The 18327-nt window shown below is 43.2% G+C and overlaps 1 protein-coding gene across 1 annotated transcript in view; it reads left to right on the forward strand.

Moving 5' to 3' along the window:
* The first annotated feature begins 440 nt into the window (after nt 1–440).
* The window catches only part of tanc2b (tetratricopeptide repeat, ankyrin repeat and coiled-coil containing 2b), a 136725-nt gene continuing 118838 nt past the window's right edge, over nt 441–18327 (forward strand). Inside the window, 1 exon segment of the mRNA XM_064950366.1 lies at nt 441–484. The gene's annotated coding sequence lies outside the window, so the exon portion shown is untranslated.

Here is an 18327-nt window from a genome sequence, read left to right on the forward strand (position 1 = left end):
CTAGAATGAGGATCTGTTTAGCAAGGATATTGGTACTACAAGGGTTAATGAGGTCTGCCCTGACTGAGAGAGCTGGAGGCAGGATGAGAGGGAGTTATTGCTGCTAGCAGAGAGCAGGATGAGAAAGGGGGAGGAGGGAGAGAGTGCCTGTCTGCCGGTGAGTGTGTGTGTATATGCACGCAACGCGCCCCAGTGTGTGTGTGTGTACATGTGCACAGCACGCCTCTGTGTGTGTATGCGCTGACACCTGGTGCTTTCTTTCCTCGCTGCTTGCTCACACCGAGGAGAGCTCTCTCCTTGTCTGGGCCACGCTTTACCTCTCCTGCTCTCTTTTCCCTTCCTCTTTTTCACCCCTCTCTTTTTTCAGCCCTTCAGCATTCCGTCCTCCTCAGTCTCCCTCTCTCTTTCCTTTGTTTTGGATCTTCCTTACTATGGTGCAGGATTATTGAATTGCCTGGGAAGCCAAGACGTTGGACTGACAAAGGTGAGCTGGATACAGAGAACTCTGAGAGTCTGGACTGAAGGTCTGGGTGGAGAATAGGGGAGGGAATGGACTGTTTTTATATATATTAATAGAAATAGTCTATTCAGTAGCCTGTTTTTTGTCAGTGTTTTGGACCTGTTTAGCAGATGTCTGTTTCCCTCTGTTCTCTGTTGCTGTGGCTCTGTGGTTCTTCCTGTTGTGTCACCTTGGCCCAGGTATGGGGCCTTCACACCAATCAGGTTCTGAGTCACGCCAGTTCCCACCCCTTAGCAGTGTGTGTGAGGGGGGGGTCTCAGCTCTGTGCTTGTGTGTTTACTGATTTTCTTCATAATAACGTAGGTTGTAAATACACACTGAATGCTCATATCCCTCGTTGTTGATTGAGGGATCCTAACGTTATATTGTTGTGCTTCTATCTATGGGAGATGCATCATTGAGCAGCACCCATACTTCTCCCCCAGGATCTAGTGTTACCATGGCCATCTCTCACCCACTTTGACCATCCATGCTGTCTCTCTCAATCTCTCTCTCTCGCTCTCTATCTCTCTCTCTTTCTTACACTACCTCACACCCTCTCTCTCTCTCTCTCTCCATCTCTCACCCACCCACTCAGCTCACCCTGGGATATTTCTGGAGAAGAAAAGAAGAAATATGAGAGGAGAGAGGGAAGAGAGGAAGATATAACAGGGAGAGCAGGGATCTAAATGTTCTAGCCTCTCGTGGGCTAATGAGGGTCCTCGCAACTCCATCTTTCTCCCCTCCTCCCAGTCATCCCCCCTCTGTCTATCCATCTACGCAGGTCCTATACCTTGTCTGTCAGCCACCTCCCTGTCTCCCCATCCCCCTCTCATCTCAAGTCCCCTCTCTCGCTCCCCAATCTTTCCTCATATTCACCCCATGCTGTCTCCTCCACACCCATCTTTCCAATCTGTATTCTCTTCTCGATTCCTCTCTCATCCTCCCTAGAGTCTACCTTTACGTCATGCACACCCCCCCACACACACCACACCCTCCAGCTCCAGATTGTGAAAGCCTGTTCTAGACAAGCATATGCTTGTGAACTGAGCAATGTTAAATGTTGTCCCTTTAAATGTTGATGCTGTGGGACTTTTGCCCCACACCGTCTCTCCCCCCACGTCTGCAGTAGCAGTAGCATCTTGTTGATTTTGCCAGTCGAGGAACTCTCTTTCATCTTCCCTCTTGATGTGAATGGGCTCATTGGCTGTGGAGCGCTGTGAGGTTTAAATAGGAAGAAGTGCCCTTGCTGTGTGTGCAGGTATATTATTATTGAAAGCTGAGGATAGCAAAATACATACTGTGTAAATGAGTAGCTTCCAGAATCCTGAATACATGGGCATCGGCATTGTTCTTTATTTCACCTTACCTTAAATGGGGTCACGGGAAACAGTGACAGTTATTATGAAGATATTTACATATTATTAACTCCGTGTGTGTGTGTGTGTGTGTGTGTGTGTGTGTGTGTGTGTGTGTGTGTGTGTGTGTGTGTGTGTGTGTGTGTGTGTGTGTGTGTGTGTGGTATGCTATTACACTGTAATGGAAAACTGTAATTTATACAATCATTTTGGCTATTATCTTCAGTGAAATAGTGTGAAAGCATTATACTGCAGAATACTGTAAATTATGGTGCATTGTGGGAAAATGTTGTTGGTAGGGAAATAATTGCTGTATTTGAAATGGTAGTGTAATTCCACCTGACATAATACCCTACGATATTTTTGGAGTGCCAAAAACGTTTTGACCACAACTGGGTACATGGTATGGTAGCCAATTTATGATTTTGCCTACATTTGAAGTATGAGACATTTATTGAACTACTTCATGTTTCATTATTTGTTTCAGTTTTCTCATGCTTTTTTGTTATGGGAAACTGTCTCTTCAAGAGATCATGCAGCAGCTCATGTCCACCTTTATTTGGGCTTGTGGGTTTTGTTTTACATTCTAGAACGCTAGTTGTAATTGTCCCTTTTTGTCTATTGTAGTTTTGCTGTAGAGTCATATGGTGTTCTCATGTTTGTTATCCCTGTATAAATAATTGTACTTACATGAAGATACTTAGCTTTAATTGAGTTACTTACAGTACCCGAGTAAGTGATGCATGTCTACCATTTTTCCATGGTCGAAATAATACTCTGAAATGGTGAAAATTAAGATAATGCCCTTTTGGTGTAAGAGCTGTTTGAAAAAAATGAAATGCCTGAAATGTCAGCCTGTTCAGATGGGATGGAGTTTTTACCCAGATCATGACGTCACAATCTGATCTGATTATTCTGACCAATAAATGACCCAGTCATTTTTTATTTGTGTACAGTGCCTTCAGGAAGTATTCATTCCCCTTTACTTATTACACATGTTGATTTAAATATTTTTTTCTTACTCATTGACATACAATACCACATCATGACAAAGTGAAAACATGTTTGCAAATTTATTGAAAATGAAATAAATATCTAATTTACAGTATTCACACTCCTGAGTAAATGCATGTTAGAATCACCTTTGGCAGTGATTATAGCCAGTCTTTATGGTTAAGAGCTTTGCACACCTGGACACATTGCACTTTTTAAAATTGTTCAAGCTCTGTCAAGTTTGTTGTTGATCATTGCTAGACAGGTATGTTCAAGTGTTGCTATAGATTTTTAAGCTGATTTACGTCAAAACTGTGACTAGTCCACTCAGGAACAGTCAAAGATGTCTTGGTAATTATCTCCAGTGTATATTTGGCCTTGTGTTTTAGGTTATTGTCATGCTGAAAGGTGAATTTGTCTCCCAGTGTCTGTTGGAAAGCAGACTGAACCAGGTTTTCCTCTAGGATTTTGCCTGTGCTTAGCTCTATTCCATTTATTTTTATCCTAAATAACTCCCTACTGTAGTCCTTGTCGAGAACAAGCATACCCATAACATGATGCAGCCACCACCATGTTTGAAAATATGAAGAGTGGTACTCAGTGATGTGTTGGATTTGTCCTAAACATAACACTTTGATTCCAGGACATAAATGTAATTTATTAGGCACATTTTCTGCAGTTTTACTGCATGCATGTTTTGTCATATTTTTATTTTGCACAGGCTTTCTTATTTTCACTCTGTCATTCCTATCACAGCCATTAAACTCTGTAACTGTTTTAAAGTCACCATCGGACTGGTGAAATCCCTGATTGGTTTCCTTCCTCGCAGGCAAAGTTAAGGATGCCTATATCTCTGTAGTGACTGGGTGTAATGATACACCATCCAAAGTGTAATTAATAACTTCACCCTGCTCAAAGGGATACTAAATGTCAGCCTTTTTTAAACCCATCTATCAATAGGTGCCCTTCTTTGTGAGGCATTGGAAAACCTCCCTGGTCTTTGTGGTTGAATCTGTGTTTAAAATTCGCTGCTCAACTGAAGGACCTTACAGATACAGTGCCATCGGAAAGTATTCAGACCCCTTCCCTATTTCCACATTTTGTTATGTTACAGCCTTATTCTAAAATGGATTACATCTACATGCAATAACCCATAATTACAAAGCGAGAATAGCTTTGTAGAATTATTTGCAAATGTATTAAAAATAAAAAACAGATACAGATATATTTACATAAGGATTCAAACCCTTTGCTCTGAGACTCAAAATTGAGCTCAGTTGCATCTGGTTTCCATTGATCATCCTTGAGATGTTTCTACAACTTGATTGTGGTAAATTCAATTGATTAGACATGATTTGGAAAGGTAAACACCTGTCTATGTAAGGTCCCACAGTTGAAAGTGCATGTCTGAACAAAAACCAAGACATGAGGTCGAAGGATTTGTCCGTATAGCTCCGAGACAAGATTGTGTTGAGGCACAGTTCTGGGGAAGGGTACCAAAACATTTCTGCAGCATTGAAGCTCCCCAAGAACAGAGTGGCCATCATTGTAGACTCTTACTAGAGCTGGCCGCCCGGCCAAACTGAGCAATTGGGGTAGAAGGGTCTTGGTCAGGAAGGTGACCAAGAACCCGATGGTCACTCTGACAGAACTCCAGAGTTCCTCTGTGGAGATCGGAGGACCTTCCAGAAGTACAACCATCTCTGCAGCACTCCACCAATCAGGCCTTTATGGTAGAGTGGCCAGACTGAAGCCACTCCTCAGTAAAAGGCACATGACAGCCTACTTTGAGTTTGCCAAAATGTACCTAAAGGACTCAGACCATGAGTCCAGATTCTCTGGTCTGATGAAATCAATTTTAAACTCTTTGTCCTGAATTCCAAGCATCATGCCTGGAGGAAACCTGGCACCATCCCTAGGGTGAAGCATGGTGGTGGCAGCGTCATGCTGTGGGGAGGTTTTTCAGAGGCAGGGACTGGGAGACTAGTCAGGATCGAGGCAAAGATGAATGGAGCAAAGTACAGAGAGATCCTTGATGAAAACCTGCTCCAGATTACTCAGGACCTCAGACTAGGGCAAAGGTTCACCTTCCAACAGGACAACGATCCTAAGCACACAACCAAGACAATGCAGGACAATGGCCATGTTCTTTTATAATCTCCATCCGGCACAGCCAGAAGAGGACTGGCCACCCCTCATAGCCTGGTTCCTCTCTAAGTTTCTTCCTAGGTTCTGGCCTTTCTAAGGAGTTTTTCCTAGCCACCGTGCTTCTACACCTGGTTTTAGGCTGGGTTTCTGTACAGTAATTTGAGATATCAGCTGATGTAAGAAGGACTTTATAAATACATTTGATTTTGATTTGAAGTCTCTGAATGTCCTTGAGTGACCCAGCCAGAGCCTGGACTTGAACCCGATTTAATATCTTTGGAGAGACCTGAAAATAGCTGTGCAGCAACGCTCCCCATCCAACCTGACAGAGCTTGAGAGGATCTGCAGAGAAGATTGGGAGAAACTCCCCAAAAACAGATGTGCCAAGCTTGTAGCATCATACCCAAGAAGACGCGAGGCTGTAATCGCTGCCAAAGGTGCTTCAACAAAGTACTGAGTAAAGGTTCTGAATACCTATGTAAATGTGATTTTTCAGTTTTTTATTTTTAATATATTTGCAAACGTTTCTAAAAACCTGTTTTTGCTTTGTTATTATGGGGTATTGTGTGTCGATTGATGAGGGAAAAAATACAATTTAATCAATTTTAGAATAAGGCTGTGATGTAACAAAATGTGGAAAATATCAAGTGGTCTGAACACTTTCCAAAGGCACTGTATCTGTAAGGTCGTAATTGTATGTGTGGGGTACAGAGAGGAGGTAATCATAAAAAATAAATCATGTTTTAAGACTATTGCACTAAGACTATTTAAGACTACTTTAAGATTATTGCACACAGTGAGTCCATGCAACTTATTGTGTGACTTGTGAAGCAGATCTTTACTCCTGAACTTATTTAGGTTTGCCATTAAAAAAGGTGTTGAATACTCAGCTTTTCATTTTGAATTAATCTGTAAAAAATTCTAAAAACATAATTCCACTTTGACATTGAGGGTTATTGTGTGTAGGCCAGTGGCACAATCTAAATGTAATCAATTGAATACTTTCCAAAGGCACTGCATGTATCCTCCTACTTTGGAGGGGTAAGCGGGGTAGGCTCTAGACTAGAGTCTTAACCTTTATTTAACTAGGCAAGTCAGTTTAAGAACAAGTTCTTATTTATAATGACTGCCTACTCCGGAAAAACCCAGACGACACTGGGCAAATTGTGTACCGTTCTATTGGACTCCCAATCACGGCCAGATGGATTCGAAACAGGTACTGTAGTGACGCCTCTTGCACTACTGGGATGCAGTGCCTTAGACCGCTGCGCCACTCAGGAGCCCAAACCTATCAGGGCTGTGTATGTAAATATATTCAGATTTGTATCAGCACGCCCACATGATCAGACTGAGCAAAAAGACGTAAAATGATAAAAAAATATATTTGCTGATTTCAATAAAATAAATACACACAATGATTTAGTAGGCATAACAGTGATTTAAAAATACAATTAAGAAGATTTTATGGGGGTTTTAACTCATTTGTGGTTATAGTGCCACATAATTTTAAAATGTATTGTGGACAGATTGGAGTGGCAGCTATCTCTTAAACTTTTAATGGTTGATCATTTTGCCCTGTAGTTGCTGCCAGCTTGGGAGCCTTTGTTAAGGACTCTAGAAGTGCAAGTGATCTAATACACCAAATATTCATTGATATACTGTAATGTTTTAACACATTGCCTAGCAGCCAACTTGCTTGCACCAATCCCATGTAATTACGGTAAAATACTGTAAAATCTCACCCCAATTAATTTCATTTATTCATTCATTCATTCATTCCAATTACAGTAGAATTAACTTTTTTTTCTTTTTTTACAGTATAATAGTCAATTATACAGTATCTTACTGTGTCATTACACAGTGCTTGCTTTGATACTGTATTAGGATTACAGTAGTTGTACTGCAATACAGTAACTTATTTGCTACTTTGCTGCCTGTGACTGTCAAATTCGCCTAAAGTAGCCTCGCCCTGTCTTCCTTACATTTACATTTACATTTAAGTCATTTAGGAGACGCTCTTATCGACTTACAAATTGGTGAATTCACCTGACATCCAGTGGAACAGCCACTTTACAATAGTGCATCTAAATCATTTAGGGGGGGGGTGAGAAGGATTACTTATCCTATCCTAGGTATTCCTTGAAGAGGTGGGGTTTCAGGTGTCTCCGGAAGGTGGTGATTGACTCCGCTGTCCTGGCGTCGTGAGGGAGTTTGTTCCACCATTGGGGGGCCAGAGCAGCGAACAGTTTTGACTGGGCTGAGCGGGAACTGTACTTCCTCAGTGGTAGGGAGGCGAGCAGGCCAGAGGTGGATGAACGCAGTGCCCTTGTTTGGGTGTAGGGCCTGATCAGAGCCTGGAGGTACTGCGGTGCCGTTCCCCTCACAGCTCCGTAGGCAAGCACCATGGTCTTGTAGCAGATGCGAGCTTCAACTGGAAGCCAGTGGAGAGAGCGGAGGAGCGGGGTGACGTGAGAGAACTTGGGAAGGTTGAACACCAGACGGGCTGCGGCGTTCTGGATGAGCTGTAGGGGTTTACTGGCACAGGCAGGGAGCCCAGCCAACAGCGAGTTGCAGTAATCCAGACGGGAGATGACAAGTGCCTGGATTAGGACCTGCGCCGCTTCCTGTGTGAGGCAGGGTCGTACTCTGCGGATGTTGTAGAGCATGAACCTACAAGAGCGGGCCACCGCCATGATGTTGGTTGAGAACGACAGGGTGTTGTCCAGGATCACGCCAAGGTTCTTAGCGCTCTGGGAGGAGGACACAATGGAGTTGTCAACCGTGATGGCGAGATCATGGAACGGGCAGTCCTTCCCCGGGAGGAAGAGCAGCTCCGTCTTGCCGAGGTTCAGCTTGAGGTGGTGATCCGTCATCCACACTGATATGTCTGCCAGACATGCAGAGATGCGATTCGCCACCTGGTCATCAGAAGGGGGAAAGGAGAAGATTAATTGTGTGTCGTCTGCATAGCAATGATAGGAGAGACCATGTGAGGTTATGACAGAGCCAAGTGACTTGGTGTATAGCGAGAATAGGAGAGGGCCTAGAACAGAGCCCTGGGGGACACCAGTGGTGAGAGCGCGTGGCGAGGAGACAGATTCTCGCCACGTCACCTGGTAGGAGCGACCTGTCAGGTAGGACGCAATCCAAGCGTGTGCCGCACCGGAGATGCCCAACTCGGAGAGGGTGGAGAGGAGGATCTGATGGTTCACAGTATCGAAGGCAGCCGATAGGTCTAGAAGGATGAGAGCATTCCCTCCCTCCCTCTCAGGGTTAATATGTTGGGGAGAGGCAGAGTGGACACGTGCACGCACGAACACCTGACACTCATTCACCCTCAGATTCAGACTTTACAAAATGCCCTGTGCAGAGTAGAGTGGACACTCTGGATGTAGCCCCCCTACCCAAACCCACCCTTAGATTCAGACTACAGGCTTCCAGTCATGCCAGATGTTAATGTTTACACATTCTGTTGTGTTTTCAGGAAGAACAGGCGTGCTAATCCATTTAAGGTAACTATCATTTTTTCTTTCTTTATTTGCTTTTTTGAATTCACATTAGCTTTTGCAGAAGCAGCATCTACTCTTCCTGGGGTAATTGCCAAGTCATATCCTCAAAAAAATATCTTCTTAAATTACTGGGTAAAGTGATTGTTTTGGCAGTGGTTTACAAGCTGGCAGTCACATACTGTGTTCTCTACTTTATTTCTATTTTTGTAAAATAATGTTTAATTATTCAAGCCTGCTTGTTCACAGTTCACCCACTGCCTGCAATGGAGATGTTGCATTTGTGTGTGTTCTTGTGTGAGGCATCTATTGCCAGTGTTGTTGAGTACAGGATGAGTGATTGCATTGCTAACGGAGGATAAGGATAAGGGAGCGTGAGGGAAGAGGGCATACTCTCTCCCCATCCTCTCTCTCTCTCTCTCTCTCTCTCTCTCTCTCTCTCTCTCTCTCTCTCTCTGTGTTCTCCTTTATCTCCCTCCCTCTTTCTGTCTCTCTCTACTCTTCCTCATCTCTCTCCTTTCTTTCATCCCTCCCCTCCCTCTATATTCTCCTCTCTCTCTCCCTCTGTGTGTTCTCCTTTATCTCCCTCCCTCTTTCTGTCTCTCTCTACTCTTCCCCCTCTCTCTCCTTTCTTTCATCCCTCCCCTCCCTCTACATTCTCCTCTCTCTCTCTCTCTGTGTGTTCTCCTTTATCTCCCTCCCTCTTTCTGTTTCTCTCTACTCTTCCCTCTCTCTCCTTTCTTTCACCCCTCCCCTCCCTCTATATTCTCCTCTCTCTCTCCTCTCTGGACTAATGGTTGCCCCCTGCCATTTGAAAGCTCTGTACTCAGATTGGAATAGAAGAACAGACAATGACACCTTTCATATCTGACATCAGATGACGTCTCTTCTCTCGGGTAGAGTTTTTTCTTCTTCTCCAAAGTGATATTTTCTCAGTTCATACGGTCATTGTATTGTTACTGTACTGTTGTTGTTAGGGGACAGGTTTGTGTCACACAAAGGACTGTTTATCGCCATGACACAGACACTTTGATGTTATGATGCAATTTCAATGCCGTCTGTGAAGATTGATAGATTACTCACGCATTATTATTGAATGCACTGCAGTGAGACCTCTGTGCATCCCAAATGGCACCATATTCCCTATTGTGCACTACTTTTGACCAGGGCTTATAGGGCTCTGATCAAAAGTAGTGCACTCTAAAGGGAATAGTGTGCCATTTGTTTATGTCAGAATCAGAACCTTTTGCCATTTATTTACCTGGTATACAATAGTTTGTGCAGTGAACAGTAGACAGTAGAGACTGACATATGCCTCCATAGCAGGGTACTCACAGCTCCTACAGTACACTGGAGGTCAGAGAGAGTGTGAGAGTGTGACTGTGCATTGTCACTGTGCTGAGAGAAAGATGGGGAAGGAGATGGGGAAGAGAGAAAAGGAGGTAGAGAGCGAGTGAAGGTGATAGTGATTTGGGTGATGGTAGCTAGCCTTGAGTGCCAGAAATGCACTTTGTAAATTAAATACACTATCATTATTATTGTTATTATGGCAGTAGAGAGATAAATTGAAAATAAAATTGAAAATGCTCAGTTAGCTTGGTGTTGCTTCATTATGTATAAAATATGGATTCCAAAAAAGTCAGTCCTCCATAGTGCTGATCAATGGAATGCCTCGAGGAAGACCAGGAGCTATAATGTGCTCTCGCTCTCTCTCTCACTCACTCACGCTCTTCCTCCATCTCACTCTTATTTCTGCCTGAAGAGAACCAAGGAACCAGGGACGAGTAGTCAGTCACTTCACACGCAGGCACTACCTCCATATTCTTTCAGTGTTATGTATAGTGGTGTTTTGAGTGTCTTTGTATAATATAAGGCCACTAGTACCTCAGGCTGCTGGTTGGTTATGTGTCTCTCTGGTGAAGCCCACCCACTCAATACTGCGACAGACCTTTTTTTAGAGGCACAGAGTGTGCCTCTCTTTATCTCTTTTTCTCTCATCTTTTTCTCCTGTCTGTCTGTCTGTCTGTCTGTCTGTCTGTCTGTCTGTCTGTCTGTCTGTCTGTCTGTCTGTCGTTCTGTCTGTCTGTGTCTCTCTCTTTCTCTCTCTCTCTCTCTCTCTCTCTCTCTCTCTCTCTCTCTCTCTCTCTCTCTCTCTCTCTCTCTCTCTCTCTCTCTCTATACTTCCTGTTCCACTAACAACAGCTTCCAGGACCCTGTAGAGAGGTAGAGATGGCGGCCAGCGCCTGACGCAGATCAGGCCCTCTCATGCGTCACCGTCCATGGCCTTTGTACTGCCTAGCTAATTGTATGGTACAGCCACCCTGCCTCACAGAGAGGGATGAGTGTATTATGAGGAAATGAAAGGAATCAGCAGAATGGTCTGATTGAGGGCAATTCCATGGTAATGAAATTAGGCTGAGACTCAGATTTTACACTTTAAAATGTATACCGAACAAGAACCATTGATTTCAAAGTTTAACAAACCAGAGAACTCTATGCACACAGATTTTACAAAACACATTTACAGGAAGAACTATGAAGATGTACAGTTTTTCCAGGAAATTCATTACTGCATAAATTGTTCAAATTGTTCACCCGCTGCTCCGGGTGGCGCAGCGGTCTAAGGCACTGCATCTCAGTGTAGAGGCGTCACTACAGAGCCTGATTCGATCCCGGGCTGGCTCACAACTGGTCGTGATCGGGAGTCCCATAGGGCGGTGCACAATTGGCCCAGCATTGTCCGTGTTAGGGGAGGGTTTGTAAAATAATAATTTGTTCTAAACAGACTTAAAAAAAATATGCATATACAGTGAGTGTACAAAACATTTAAGTGCCTTAAATCTTTTGTCTTGCCCATTCACCCTCTGAATGGCACACATATACAATCCATGTCTCAATCATCTCAAGGCTTAAAAATCATTCTTTAACCTGTCTTCTCCCCTTCATCTACACTGATTGAAGTGGATTTAATAAGGGAACATAGTTTTCACCTGGTCAGTCTATGTAATGGAAAGAGAGGGTAGGTGCCAGGCACACCAATTTGAGTGTGTCAAGAACTGCAGCGCTGCTGGGTTTTTCACACTCAACAGTTTCCTGTGTGTCAAGAATGGTCCACCACACAAAGGACATCCAGCCAACTTAACACAACTGTGGGAAGCATTGGAGTCAACATGGGCCAGTTCCTGTGGAACACTTTCGACAGCTTTGTATTCCATGCCCCGATGAATTGAGGCTGATTTTGAGGGCAAAAGGTGGGATGCAACTACATTTTAGGGAGTGTTCATAATGTTTTGTACACTCAGTGCAGTTGTGAGGTTTGTTAAAGTTTGAAATCAAGGTTTTTTGTTTAAGGTGAAGAATCTGAGTCTCCGTGTAATTCCTTTCCCATGGAATTTCCCTTGATACTGGTTTAAGCGATGTTTGTGATGTTGTAACATTTGAACTGCTTTTGTTAACCTGGCTGTCTATAGCGGAGTATGTTGTTTATGCTGTGCTGCAGCACCTGAAGCGTATGATTCAATTAATTCCAAGTATGGTTCCCCTTGTTGTGTTGTCTGTTCACTACTGTAGAACATCTAGTGAAAAAAAAGGTCATACCTGGGAGGGCTCAGGGGGAGAGAAGGGAAGCAGAAGCTCAAATGAATTACATAACATTATATTATGATAGCCGCAAGCTCAACAGAATATGAGATAACATTGAAACAAATGAACCTATATTGTAGTCTGCATTGTTTGGATGTACTGTACTCTTTTACCCTTTTATTGAAAACATGAGGCATCGACTGCTCCGCAAATTGGAAAACGCCAGTGATTTGAAAGTTTGCACCTAGGCTAAAAAACATGTACTGTAGCTAGAAACATATCTAAAGCTGTAATTCCATCAAGGGTTTGTGGAAATTGCATTCCATATCTCAGGGCCAGCCCAACAAATATGCGACATATGCGGACACTGAGCCCCCCCCCCCTTTTTTTCTGTGTGTGTGGGGGGGGTATTCAGTCGGCATCTCAATTTACTGCTTAGAGTTCAAATATTAAAATACAAAAGGTGCAATTTCGAAATTTGGTTGTACATCAGCAGTTTTCTTCTTGTTCTGTCAGTCACTGACAGTCCCGCAATTAGCCAATTTCAGCTAACATCGGGCCTCCATTGATTTTGTTAGTCTCATTCAGATACCATATGAACATGACATGTGTCATGGAAAAATGCGTAGGAAATTAGCTTTTAAGCTGCAAAATGTTCTCTCCACCATAATCTGGGTAACCCCATGGCAAAATGAGTAGATTTGCATTAAAGGTACAATGGGCAGAATTCACCCCTCCTTTCCTGGTTGCTAACATTTTAATGGTTCGCCTAATTTCAGTTTATAGGAAAAAAGTGCATTCAGAAAGTATTTTCCCACAATTTGTTACATTACAGCCTTATTCTAAAATTAACAATAGCTCATAAGGACAAAACAAAAACAGGTTTTTAGAAATTTGTACAAATTTATAAAAAATAATACATTTACATAAGTATTCAGACTCTTTACTCAGTACTTTGTTGAAGTACCTTTGGTAGTGATTACAGCCTTGAGTCTTCTTGGGTATGATGCTACAAGCTTGGCACACCTGTATTTGGGGAGTTTCTCCCATTCTTCTCTGCAGATCCTTTCAAGCTCTGTCAGGTTGGATTGGGAGTGTCACTGCTGTCTCTCCAGAGTTGTTCAATCAGATTCAAGTCTTGGCTCTGGCTGGGCCACTCAAGGACATTCAGAGACTTGTCCCGAAGCCACTTCTGCATTGTCTTGGCTGTGTGCTTAGGGTTGTTGTCCTGTTGGAAGGTGAACCTTCGCCCCAGTCTGAGGTCCTGAGTGCTCTGGAGCAGGTTTTCATCAAGGATCTCTCTGTACTTTCCTCTGTTCATCTTTGCCTCGATCCTGACTAGTCTCCCAGTCCCTGCCACTGAAAAACATCCCCACAGCATGATGCTGCCACCACCATGCTTCACCGTAGAGATGGTGGCAGGTTTACTCCAGACGTGACACTTGGCATTCAGGCCATAGTGTTCAATCTGCGTTTCATCAGACCAGAGAATCTTGTTTCTCTTTGTCTGAGAGTCCTTTAGGTGCCTTTTGGCAAACTTCAAGTGGCCTGTCGTACTTTTTTACTGAGGAGTGGCTTCTGTCTGGACCCTCTACCATAACGGCCTGATTTGTGGAATGTTGCAGAGATGGTTGTCCTTCTGGAAGGTTCTCCTATCTCCACAGAGGAACTCTGCATCTCTGTCAGAGTGACCATCGGGTACTTGGTCACCTCCCTGACCAAGGCCTGTCTCTCCCGAATGCTCAGTTTGGCCGGGCGGCCAGCTCTAGGAAGAGTCTTGGTAGTATTAAACTTCTTCAATTTAAAAATGATGGAGACCACTGTGTTCTTGGGGACCTTCAATGCTGCAGAAATGTTTTGGTGCCCTTCCCCAGATCTGTGCCTCAACACAATCCTGTCTCTAAGCTCTACGGACAAATCCTTTGACCTCATGACTTGGTTTTTGCTCAGACATGCACTTTCAACTGTGGGACCTTATATAGACACGTGTGTGCTTTTCCAAATCATGCCCAATCAATTGAATTTACCAGAGGTGGACTCCAATGAAGTTGTAGAATCATCTCAAGGATGATCAATGGAAACAGGATGCACCTGAGCTCAATTTCGAGTCTCATAGCAAAGCGTCAGAATCCTTATGTATTCTGTTTTTAATTTTTAATATATTTGCTAAAATTTCGAGAAACATGTTTTCACTGTGTCATTATGGGTATTGTGTGTAGATTGATGAGGAAGATTTTTTTATTTCATCCATTTTAGAATAAGGCTGTAATGTAACAAAGTGTGGAAAAAGTCTAGGGGTCTGAATACTTTCCGAATGCACAGTATAGTGTAGGAAAAAAAATCATTGTAACATCTAAAATGCTGTGAAATGTCTTTTTAAATATCCCAAAATATAATATTTTGAGCTGTTTGAAGCTGGTGTACAAAACCCGAGAAGTAAAAGAGCAAAAGCAAAACTTAAGGATGTGATGCATAGAAATAGAGCACAAAATAGATCTGAAACTTGTCAGACCTGGTTTCAATGAGAATGACAGATCTATAACTCTCATTTCTATGTGCCTTCTATCAGAAAAGCTACATACTGCACCTTTAGCTTTCAAACTGCAAATGCTCTCTCCAACTCATGGTAAAATGGGTACAATTGCAGAGAATTTGCTTTAAATCTGCAACATTTTCTCTACACCCACACCTGGACGTTAGCCTTCCCTCCATCTTGCCACACCTGCATTATGCTGCTGTGTCTCCCTGGGGGATTAATCACTCAATATCCCTCATTCCCTCTTTTCCTAGTGGAAGTAGCTAGTCCAACTGGCTCGGCACTCAGGTCCTTTCTCAAGGTAACATTACATAAGAGCTGACAGCATTGTCTTTGGCCTGTCAGGCTGGATAATACAGAGGGTGACAAACTGCCTTCCCTTGCCTCACTTACCTAAACGCACACACACACACACACACACACACACACACACACACACACACACACACACACACACACACACACACACACACACACACACACACACACACACACACACACACACACATACACACACACACGCACACACGCAAACAATGGAAGGGCCCTGGTCAAAAGTAGTCCACTATAAAGAGAATTGGTTACCATTTCAGATGCACCCCGGCTAGGCAGAGCAACAATGGTATACTCTTAGGGGGAAAAAAGTGTCATGTATAACCTAAAAGGGTTCTTCGGCTGTCCCCATAGGATAACCCCTTTTTGGTTCCAGGTAGAACCCTTTCCACAGAGGGTCCTACATGGAACCCAAAAGGGTTCTACCTGGAGCCAAAAAGGATTCTCCCATGGGGACATCCGAAGAATCCTTTTGGAACGCTTTTTTTCCAGGAGTGTAGAAAAATCACTACTAAGGCCTAAAATAATTCAGCTCGGTCCGTGCAGTTAATTCAGAGTGCTGAGGCTATAGGGCCTTGTTTGCCTGCAGAGGGATACTGACGCACTGACTAAAATGCCATGAGCTGGCCATTGAGTGGCAGACTGGCCGGTCACGGACAAAGTCTGCAGCATGATCATTCTCCGTGGCCTCCGGATGACACATCAAAAGGACTGGACTGTACCAGAGCAACTTCACCCGATGCTTTGTAACAGTGTAACGGTAATTCATGCTTTTAGAGTGAAAGACTGTCTCCCAGACATATGAAGGTCAATGAAGTCTCTTGGTGCACTAACTAATGACTGCTGTTATCCACCCACACAGTGACCCCAGAGAGCTACAGAGCTAGCTGAACCTCTCTGTGAGGATGATGTCACCCTGACTTTCTAAAGGGAAGCAGAGCAGAGGAGCAGTGGATGCTGCTGAGGGGAGGACGACTCATAATAATGGCTGGAACGGACCAAAGGGATTGGCATCAAACACATGGAAACCATGTGTTTGATGTATTTGATATCATTCCGCTCCAGCCATTCCCACGAGCCCGTCCTCCCCAATTAAGGTGCCACCAACCTCCTGTGCAGAGGAGAGTGTTCGAGACAGACACTGTTAGAATGAGGCATTCCCTTTGACACACTCTGGCATTTAAAATCTGGGAAATAATTGACCACTTAAACTGTCTGGATTCTGCCAAAAGACAATTTTCTGACAGAACACAGCCCTCCGTGTACATCCTAAATGTGACTGAATATTTTTTAATATACGACATGGGATAACTTAGAGGTTATTGTGATTATTATGGAGATATTATTCTGTGATGGGCTTATATTTCAGTAGAGGCTGGCTAAGACATTTTGACAGTTGTAGTCTGTTGAATACACTGCTGACTTGAGCGGTTGACATATGATCTACAGTTGAAGTCTGAAGTTTACATACACCTTCTCCAAATACATATGTGTAAACTCAGTTTTTCACAATTCCTGAAATTGAATCCTAGTAGCAATTTCCCTGTTTTAGGTCAGTTATGATCACCACTTTATTTAAGTAATGTGAAACGTCAGAATAATAGTAGAGAGAATGATTTATTTCAGCATTTATTTATTTCATCACATTCCCAGTGGCTCAGAAGTCTACATACACTCAATTAGTATTTGGTCCCATTGCCTTTAAATTGTTTAACTTGGGTCAAATGTTTTGGGTAGCCTTCCACAAGCTTCCCACAATAAGTTGGGTGAATTTTGGCTCATTCCTCCTGACAGAGCTGGTGTAACTGAATCAGGTTGGTTGGCCTCCTTACTCACACACACTTTTCAGTTCTGCCCACAAATGTTCTATAGGATTGAGGTCAGGGCTTTGTGATGGCCACTCCAATACCTTGACTTTGTTGTCCTTAAGCCATTTTGCCACAACTTTGAAAGTATGCTTTGGGTCATTGTCCATTTGCGACCAAGCTTTAACTTCCTGACTGGTGTCTTGTGATGTTGCTTCAATATACCCACATAATTTTCCTTCCTCATGACGCCATCTATTTTTTGAAGTGCACCAGTCCTTCCTGCAGCAAAGCACCCCCACAACATGATGCTGCCACCCCCGTGCTTCACAGTTGGGATGGCGTTCTTCGGCTTGCAAGCCTCCCCCTTTTTCCTCCAAACATAACCATGGTCATTATGGCCAAACAATTATATATTTTTGTTTCATCAGACCAGAGGACATTTCTCCAAAAAGTACCATCTTTGTTCCCATGTGCAGTTGCAAACCGTAGTCTGGCTTTTTTATGGCGGTTTTGGAGCAGTGGCTTCTTCCTTGCTGAGCGACCTTTCAGGTTATGTCGATATAGGACTTGTTTTACTGTGGATATAGATACTTTTGCACCTGTTTCCTCCAGCATCTTCACAAGGTCCTTTGCTGTTGTTCTGGGATTGATTTGCACTTTTCGCACCAAAGTACGTTCATCTCTTAGGAGACAGAATGTGTCTCCTTCCTGAGCGGTATGATGGCTGCGTGGACCCATGGTGTTTATACTTGCGTACTATTGTTTGTACAGAAGAACATGGCACCTTCTGGTGTTTGGAAATTGCTCCCAAGGATGAACCAGACTTGTGGAAGTCATGGCTGATTTCTTTTGATTTTCCCATGAGTTTGAAGGTAGGACTTGAAATACATCCACAGGTACACCTCCAATTGACTCAAAGGAGGTCAATTAGCCTATCACAAGCTTCTAAAGCCATGACATAATTTTCGGGCATTTTCCAAGCTGTTTAAAGGCACAGTCAACTTAGTGTATGTAAACTTATGACCCACTGGAATTGTGATATAGTGAAATATAAGTGAAATAATCTGTGTGTAAACAATTGTTGGAAAAATTACTTGTATCATGCACAAAGTAGATGTCCTAACCAACTTGCCAACACATTTGGATATAATAGTTTGATGCTTTCAGCGATGCTGTGTAGACTGAAACAACCAAACAAAAAATAGTCTACACAGCATTACTGAAAGCATCACATTATATCCACGTGTTATTCTATAAACAACCAAACTAAAAATAAAGATAGCAGAATAGACCTTTGTCAAAGTGGTGAGGGTGGTGTTGGGAGTTAGGAACCAGGGTAACAGAATGAGACGGTGTCAACCTCTCACTACCCCAGTTCTCACACTAACACACTCCGGCCCTCCGGGTAATTTTATCAGTCTATCGACAAGCTATATCTTTCCACCAGCAGCCCAATCTATCCTGTATGGGGACAACAGCATACTGTGCACAGATGTACAGTATCTGTATTTGTGGCTTTATGATCGGTTGAAATACACAAGTGTTTGTTTGGGTGACACACACA

This window comes from Oncorhynchus masou, chromosome 31 (assembly GCF_036934945.1).
Source record: "Oncorhynchus masou masou isolate Uvic2021 chromosome 31, UVic_Omas_1.1, whole genome shotgun sequence".
Classification (NCBI taxonomy): domain Eukaryota; kingdom Metazoa; phylum Chordata; class Actinopteri; order Salmoniformes; family Salmonidae; genus Oncorhynchus; species Oncorhynchus masou.